This window comes from Tupaia chinensis, unplaced genomic scaffold, assembly GCF_000334495.1.
Source record: "Tupaia chinensis unplaced genomic scaffold, TupChi_1.0 Scaffold150243_1, whole genome shotgun sequence".
Lineage (NCBI taxonomy): Eukaryota > Metazoa > Chordata > Mammalia > Scandentia > Tupaiidae > Tupaia > Tupaia belangeri.
Window position 1 is genome coordinate 2074007 of NW_006210084.1, and position 9846 is coordinate 2083852.

The window sequence follows — 9846 nt, forward strand, 5'->3', positions numbered from 1 at the left end:
TTATATAATTTTATAGAGATGTAAAATTAATTAAAGGAATCCTAATATATTTACCTATCCAGAAAGGGTGAAGTTAGTGTTCACTTGATGAGGGCAGGGATACAGCCTTTTCTACTGGTGGTGAAGTGACTAATGAGTTAATGGAAAACTTTGTGGCACACCTAGGCATTCTTATTGTGCTTGTGGCACCACCGTCATGTACTTTGTCAGAACATTAGCTACAGTGAGGCAGGGGTGTCCTGGGTCAGTTTCTGCCTAAGAGGTAATTTTTAAGTTTATAAAAATATGTTTTGAAAGGCCTTCCACAGATCAAGAAGAACTTTAGCACACCCCTTATTGTGCCCAATGAAGCGTAATTAACAGTAAATGGTCAGGGTAAAGGGGAGCAGTCAGGGAATTTTGGGGAAATCTTGCTACAAATATGTATGGGAAAACTATGTAATTCTTTTATAGTAATATATCAGGGAGTCAGAGGGGGGTCACTTCCCAGCAAGGCTATCACAGTCCCGGAGCGAATAGCAGGTGGCCTTGCCAACATGCTAAGTGACCCAAGCTTGTTCCAAGGTTGGGGGGCATACAGTTGCGGCCTTGCCAACTCACTGAACCGACCGGAAGTGATGCTCAAAGGTCAAAGGGCTCAGACGGGTCCTGGAGCCCCACCGGGTTGGACTCCTCCACTAGAGGCTGCCCAAAACTCACCTTAGGCAAAGCTCTTGCTAGGGGTATGCAACTAGTTGTAAGAGACCAAACACTGAGGCTTTCTTCTCCAAACTCTGTATTACACTGTGCCACAACTAAGCACAATGCCAACCTACAGGCTTCCTCATACACCTGGGAATATTTGGGACAAGGAGCCAGGATTAAGCTGCATCTTTAGAGACTTGCTACTGAGAAATAAATAATTATGTTCATTTCAGGTATCAGATAAGCCAAAACTACATCTATTCAGTTATTTATCCCTGACACTGAATAACACTATACAAATCCAACAAAATTAAAAGTGACCCAGATTTTGATCATTCTTATCTCATTGGACTTACAAAGATCATTTTCAGAATATTAAGTGATACAGTGCTACAGAGGGTGTTATGAAAAAGGGAGCGTTTCTTTTTCTGTAAATGATGGTTGGGCTATACTGGGTCATTAGAAAAGTCATGATGTATTTTTCTATATTTCTAGGCATTATGACTTTTCAGACAACCCAGTAGAATCCCAAACTTTACAAGTACCTCAAGGCATCTTCAAGTACTATTTTACATTTGGAAGCAGATGGTATTGAAGATATTTCCTGGGTTAACATACAATGAGGGTTAAGGTTAAGAAAGCGGAGAGAGAGTAAGGAAAAAAAAAAAGATGACTCTGGATGAATTTTAGAAGCTCCCAGTTTTAGTGATAGCCATCGTTCTTTTGTGCCCAGCTTGGTGTGCTCCCCTGGAGCTGGAAGGGAGTCCATGGCATCATTTGCAGAGAGGCCTGTCCTGCAGAGTTTCCTGTCCCACGGAATCAGTAGAAACACTAACCAAGTTTTTTTGCTCCTGTTAATCCTGCTGTTGATATACTCTGAATTAGGCTGCATCCTCTTCTACCTTAGACCATAACTCTCATCATCGAATCAGGCTTCAGCACAGTAGTCAAAGTATTTTGATCTCATAGAAAAGGTACTAGTTTTCTAACTGACTCTTCCTTATATGCTACATTAACAGGGTGAAAATAACTTCACAGATTTTTTTTTTTTTTTTGTTTTAGGGCTGTGCTCACTAGAGAGAAGGAGAGACAGAAAGTGAGAAATCACCCCCAAGGGGGGGGATGGCCATGTCACAATCCCTTCTCTTCTCCAAATTTTGGGTATGCATGCACCTGTGCCTGGGATGAGTTTTAAGACACCGGGTCCAGGACTTGAACCATGGTTGACCACGTGGGAGTCCAGTGACGTAACCATTACACCATCTGCTGGTCCTCCATCTACTATTTTTATGATGTCACTTCTGTTATGACAAGGGGGACAGGAAAATACCGTAAAGAGGAAGAAGAAGGCCATTAAAAACTAAACGTTAATGCTATACTTCATGAAAGCAGACACTCAAAAATATATTCATTACAAAATCATTTTAGTCAGGCAGAAATGTAATACTAATCAAAAGCTTAACTATGGTAAAATAATTTTAATTTGTACCTTAACAACCAAATTTAAAATTTTTTTCCTAATTATTTTCGACTACTTCATTATATGATTTACCAACCTACACAATAAAACTAATTGTGTGATTATACAGCCAAGAGCTACAGCACAACCCTCTCACAGCCTGTCGAATTATTTGTGTTTCCTAATTAGGTGTCAGGGAGAATTACTAAGAGAATTAAATCCAGGTTAACTGGCTCTCCTCTCACAGGTCTATACATACAAACTTGAACCTCACTTCGTGAATGATTCTGTGACGACTTCACATGTCCTGTGGCTGAGGCCATGTGCCTAGAGTCCCCCAATATGATGTGCAGAGATTGCCATCAAAGTCAGATACAGTCCTGCCTTGAAATGATTTTTTACTTTGGCCAAGTATATTTGCATCTCTGAGCTCACTGAATTCTCCAGCTCTGTAAATCTGGAAGGACAATTATAATTAGCCTTGTATTGCTGAGGAGAAAAACATATAGAATGGCCAGGTTTCATTGCTCAGAGAGGCGTCCCAGAGCTAAATGCAGAAGAGGTGACAGATTAAGTCTTGAGCTCCCTTGACTAGAAGGCTGTCATACTTGTTCACGCATCTGTAACCATGAAGGTAAACACAGGATGTCAAGTGGATGCACTAAGCCGGGCACACAGCTTGTAAGGGCTGTGACCACATCTTCTTTATCCTTCTATCACTGTTACTCAGGCTAATGCCAGGCATGTGATTTACTGAACAAAGCTGGTTACAAAGCGTGGGAACAATATTATCCACTTTGTAAAATAGTATCTGTGTACACAGGACAGGCATAGAAAACCAGTCGGGAAGAATGGGTCCACAGTGCTATCTAAAAGGAGATTGAGGTTTGCTTTTTGTTGTTGTTGTTGCTGTCTACTTTTGTATCATTTATTCCCTATAACGAATGTGTACTACTTTTGTAATTATATTTTTAAAAGTAAACATATTTTTAAAATTTGCTGCAGGGCATGTATACTCTTCACAGAGAGATAGACACACATAGAGAGGGAAAATGAGAAAGCACCCCCCAAATAGCCACACCACAATCCCTTTCCCTCCAGTTTCGTGTCAGGACTTTTGGGCACATTTGCACACATGGCCAACATGTTTTGCAAGTCACTGAGTCTGGGACTGGAAACTCAGATTCTGCCATGTAGGATCCAGCCTTAACTACTACACCACCAGCTGACCCTTAAGATTTTATTTTAAACCAAAGAAACTGGGAAAAAGATATGATTTCAGGTGGATTTTTGGTGGTCACTGGAGAAATTGTACAGAGGAAGTACTGAAAATTAGAAAACACAGAGTCGGTATAGCTACAGGGAAACCCACTGTCATATTTTATGCAGCAGCATTTTGACAATCCCCTACTGGGGTAGAAGGGAGTGATTTAGAAGTCTATACCTAAATTGCAAACGAGCGTACTCCTTGACCTAAGTGTCCATCATTATGGGGTAGACTAAATAAATTAATCTACAACCACAAAATAGAACACTGTGCAGAAAACAAACAGACAAACAAAAGCAAAAAAAAATAACAAAGAATGAGGGATTTCATCATGTACTGATTTGGAAAGAAGCTTTAGATATATTAAATTTAAAAAAGCAAGCTGCCAAAATATGCACAGCTTGCTACTATTTGTGTAAAAGCAAGGGAGGAATAAAACAGAAATAAGATCAAACCATGGGATCTAGAATCAGACAGAGCTGCCTTTGAACATGGGCTCCACCTCTGTGCATCCGTGTGAATTTGAGCAGTTTCTTTATCCTCACCAAAACATCTGCTTTCTCCTCTGAACAAGTGGGATAATTCCAAACCCCTTGTTGGACTGCTGCAAGGACTATATGAATCAGCTTCTGTCATTATCAGGTACACACCTTCATTAATGCACATGACAAATACTGACAGTGTCTACTTCGTGCCACATGCTGTTTTAGGAGCCAGGGATGCATCAGTGAACAAAATAGACAAAGAAAGCAAGAATCACTGGCACAGAAAATAAATACCCATGATGATCTCGCCAGACCTTCTTTTCTAGCCTAGCACCCCACTGATTTCATAGGAGAATACTCTGCTACTTTTAAAGCAATTCATCTATCATTCCCTGGACACATGTTTTCTATGTTCATACCTCCATGTCTTTGTTCATGCTGTTTTTTTCTGGCTAAAAAAGTCTTCTTTCTCCACCCACCAACATACTTCTCTGTAACTATTCAAAATTTACCCATTCTTCAAAATCCATGTCAAATGCTACCACTTGCAGAAAACAGCCCCTGAATACCTCTGCCTCCAAAGGAACACCTTGCCTCCCTATAACTCACAGGTAGCCACTCTTTGCATCTCTGAGGAAATAGTACCTTGTAAAATTACTAACAACTGGGAATCATAGAATCGCCCTAGATTGTAAGCTCACGGAGAGCTCATACCACTTAAAAAACTTTTTTTCATATTTGTACTTAGTTGATGTTCAATAAACATTTCCTTGTTAATATATTCACTGCAGCCTTAACTCTCCTTATTAGCCTTGCCACACTGAATTACAGGGATCACTTGTTTGTCCACATCTCCCAGCCAATTGTGATTTCCTTAAGGCCTGAGGCAAGTCTCACATCCCTGGAGTCCACACTCTACCTGGTGATCACTGTTTTTGGAGAGGTGAATTAAATATATGGAAGCGAGGGCACAATAACTTAATCATGCCTTCTGGGTGTTAATGAATGGTTAGTTGGATGTGTCTCTGCATGGTGAGAATGTACAGACATGGGATGTCACATGATTCCTAGGCTTCCAACTCTCACCCTTGAGATCGGCAGTGGTCACCAACCCTGTACTTGTCCTAACTAGATCCCAAATCACCACAACTTTTTATATCAGCATTGAGTACAGGAGTTTGTGTGTGGCAACTTTTCAATGATAGCATTTGTTTGTTTGGTATTTTGTTTTTGTTTTTGCCACAGGGTATGTGTGCTCACTGGAGAGAGACAGAGAGAGCGAAAGTGAGAAAATCATCCCCTGGGGGGTTGGCCATGCCACAATCCCTTCTCCTCCATTCATCTCTTGGGATTTTGTGCATGCATGCACACGTGCCGAGAGTGATTCTCAAGCTTCTGGGTCCAGGACTTGAACTGTGGTCAGACATATGGGAACCCAGTGCCTTAACCACAATGCCACCTGCTGGTGTTGATTGCATTTGTTTGAACAAATGAGTAAAAAGTTGTCAACTTGGAGGCATCCTCCAATAGGGGTCACATGACAATGACCACCCAGGTCCAGGATTTGAAGGCCCATAAAGTCAACATTGTGCATAACAAGAACTTCCTGCTCAGCATTCTTGGAAGCTTCCTATCTGGGGGAAAACAAAATAGCCATTCAGAGGACTCAAATCATAATCACAGAGTTTAAATATAAACCTTACTGATGCTAAATGTTTAAGCCTTGATCAGTTTTATTGATGTAAAGTCATTTTCAGAGAGAGCGAGACAGCACTCCCATTATGGTATTGATGTTGTAATCTTCCCCTAGCCTCTGCCAGTCCTAGATATTTGGCACATGTGTGACTAGTAGGTTCAGGGATGTATCTGGATGTTAACCCAGAACCTATACATGTCAGTCAGTCTCACAGAGCATTGCATTACCATGTGCCACTGTCTGGTCCCATTTTTACTTTTCTAGTTCAATGTTCTCTTAGTGAAAATAATTCTCCACTGAGAGAATTATTTTCTGAGCTCAGAGTCCCATAGTCTAATTTTGAAAAATTTCGATAATTTACAAAAGTTAAAAGAAGATTACAACAAATAACCTTGACTATTCACGTAGGTCCATGGTTCTCAACAAATATGATCCCCCCCCACCCTGTGACTATTTGACAGTATCTGGAGACCATTTAAATTGTCACACCTAGTGGGGAGGTTGTTATAGACACCCAGTAGTGGAAGACCAGGGGTTCTGCTAAAGATCCTAAAATGTGGAAGATAGCCCCACAGGAAAAAATTGACCTGCCCCAAATGTCAATAGTGTGGAGGCTGGGAAGCACTGACTAAGGATTACTGACTATTAGTGTGTTTCAACATTTACCTTAGCCCCTGTCTCCTTACTCATCTTTCTTCTTCCCCTTTTCTGTTTATATGTGCAATATATATGTGTGTGTGTGTGTGTGTGTGTGTGTGTGTGTGTGTGTGTATTTCAAAGCTTATGTATTTATTTCTTCAGAGAAAGAGAGAGAAAAGAGGCACTCCAAACAGAGACTTCGTGTCAGTCACATTTGGTCCAATCACCAGCATATGCACACCTGACATGCTCAAAGAGGTCTCAGGATATGAACCCAGGACCTTTTCCATGTGGTTCAAGTTGTGTGGCTAGTGTGATATCACCTGGCCCTATGCATGTATAATCTCTATTTGAAACATCTGATAGTAAGTCATAGACATCATGACACATCACCACAAAAGACTGTAGCTTTTAGCTAATAAGTAAAAGGACATTCTTCTTTAAAACCATAATATACAATATCACACCTAATGTATTTAACATCAGTACAATATTATCTAATATAATTGATATAATAACTCCCCAATTATTCTAATAATGTTCTTTTATAGCTTTTTGTTTAATTTAGTATCCAAACTTTATGTTTTCCATTTAATTGTTCTCTTTAATCAACTGTTTCAGAGATGCAGTTTTCATAACCTTCAGACTTTAGAAAAGATGATATAATCCTTTTGTTCAAAACCTAGCAAGAATGACCAATGTCTAAACCACACCATAGGCTCTACTAAAACGGATCTCCTGGACTTCACAGTGCCCGTCAGTGGTAATTGCCCAACAGCCACTACTTGTAAACTGAGCTCAAATGTGAGTTGTCAGAACCTGATATGCAAGGACCATGGTAATTGTGGGCAATATGGATATCGCCAAAAAGACTCTTGGGGTTGTTCACAGGGCAGAGTTCAAGATGGGAATGCAGGGAACCAGCAGTTAGCGTAATGGCTATGTCACTGGACTCCCACATAGTCGACCGCAGTTTGTGTCCTGGACCCGGTGGCTTAAACTCACGCAGGGCGCATGTGCGTGTGTCCCCAAGATCCCGAGAGGAAAATGGAGGAGAAGGGATTGCGGCGTAACCATCCCCCCGGGGGGTGATTTCTCACTTTCTGTCTCTCTGTCTCTGTCTGTCTGGCGAGTGCACGTACCCTATAGCAAAAACCTCTCCAAAAAAAAAAAAAAGTTGGTAATGCAAATGAATAATGAGTAAGCAACCAAAAAGCAGGACAAAGAGGTTCCTAGCATTTATGATGAGGAAATGGGTTGGTCAGGAATCAGAGGGGCATCACATTTTATCAGTTGGGGCAAGACAGTGGAACAGATAAGAGAAAGCAGCAGTAGCACCTAACAGCCACCAGGACAAGGGTTTTGAGATGAAAGAACATTCTACCCTAGCTAGAAAGCTCTTCATAGTTGTCTTGATTTACTAGGAACCCAAGGCACAGCCAGACTAGGCTGTTCAAACTTGGTGAATGATACTTGCCTATACATTCATCCTTCTTTCTTCCAGAAAAGATCAGATGTGGCAAATGAATCTCTTGAAAAGATAGCACATGGTTTGGTTTAGGTGATGACTGGAAGGAATATTGGCCAATCTGGATTAAGATTCAGAGTAGAAACACAGGCATTGTAGGAGCCAATGCTCTATCCAGAGAGGCCTTTCTGGTCAATCAACAAGCATTCACTGGACATTGACTCCTGTTCACAAGGTTCTATGATCAGTTCTGTGTATGAAGCCACAACCTTTTATTACACAGTTCTTTCTATTTGGCCATAATATAGTCTAAGAGCTCTTTACCTCTCCTCCAAGAACTTAGTGTCCTCATGACACTAGAGTCATTCATTCAATCATGCAAAGCACTTTACTGAGGACTTTCTTGCTGGTCACCATGCAGGACTAGAGGTGAGACAACACACACAGTGTTCACCCTCATGAGACTCACAGTGCTGTTGAGGAAGGCAAGCATCATGGTTCACCCAACCTGGACACTGTTCAGGGTCAGGGTTGTTCCCTCAACTCTGAGCAGTAATTGAAACGTCTCAGCTAGGAGTTCCATGCTGGGAGGTTCAGGCATCAGGAGACAGGATAATCTTCCTTACACTCCTCAAATTACTCTCCCTGTCCCAGACAACTACTTACCCCGATACCAATCATTAAATGCTTCTTTCGTTTTCATATAGGGCACAGTCTTTTGCCTTTAGCTGCAATATGGAACCTAAATATGCTCTTGGGACCCACCAAATGCATCAAGTTATAGATCTTGACAGTGATTATAAGATGAATGAAACAAAGCATTGGCTGAATCTGCCAAAAGGCCCAATCTAATTTTCAGATGTGTTGTTAGAACACTTTTTACAAACACTGATCATTTTGAGAGATGGCATTCATCTTCACATTTCACTTATTTATAGATGACTCATAACCTAATATAACTACTCACCCAGCTTAGCCAAATCCAATTGGCTTCCCATTGAACAAGTATATGAAAAATTCAAACATTTTCTCATTTAGCTATCTGTGGGGAAAATTATATTCTGTTTGTTAGGGATATGCACAAATATTTTGATCATTTTTAATTCTTATGGATTAACCTAAAACTTGTTTGCTTGTCTAGACCATAATTTACTTAGTCTTAACCTTGCTTAATGACTTTTAGAATCCTAGGTTTAAAATAATATCCATTCAGTAATTATCTTCCATTCTAATATACTTTTAAAAATTTCTGAGTAATAGAATCAAAATACTATTGGGGACCAGCAGTTGGCATAATGGCTATGTTGCTGGACTCCCATGTAGTTGAATGCGGTTCAAGTCCTGTACCTGGTAGCTTAAACTCACACCGGGTGCGTGTGTGTGCATGCCCAAGATCCCGAGAGGAGCATGGAGGAGAAGGGATTGCGGCGTGGCCATCCCCCTGGGGGTGGGGGGGTGATTTCTTGCTTTCTGTCTTTCTGTCTCTGTCTGGCGAGTGCACACAACCGATAGCAAAAAACCTCTCCAAAAAAAAAAAAAATACTACTTACAAATGATCCTCAATAAAAGGGCAGATATAAGTGAAAAAATACACAGCTGGAAGAACACTGGCCTGGAAACAGGAGGCTGTGCTCTAAGTCTACATTTACAGCAGAAATTAGCCAACTTTTTCTGTGAAGAACCAGACAGTACTTTTTATTTTTTTTTCCAGATAAAAAGGTCATGTGGTCTCTGTTGCAACTATTCAACTCGGCCATTGTATCAAGAGTAGCCACAGATAATACGCAAACTAATGAGCATGACCGTGTTCCAATAAAGCTATATTTACAAAAATGAATCTGTATTTGGCCTTTAAGTTATAGTTTACTGACACGTGATTTTTAACATCACCTTGGGAAAGTCATTTGTACTTCTCAGTTTTTGTATTCATAGAATGAAGGAAACATAATTTCTTAAGTTCCTTTAAGCTCCAAAATATTCACTTTTACCAACTAAACAGATTTCTTTTTCAAAGAGCATAATATTTAACATGATTGGAAGAGACCCAGATACACAAATTCTTTTTTTTTTTAGAGTTTTTTTTTTCACTATAGGGAGCGTGCGCTCGCCAGACAGAGAGAGACATAGAGACAGAAAGCGAGAAATCAC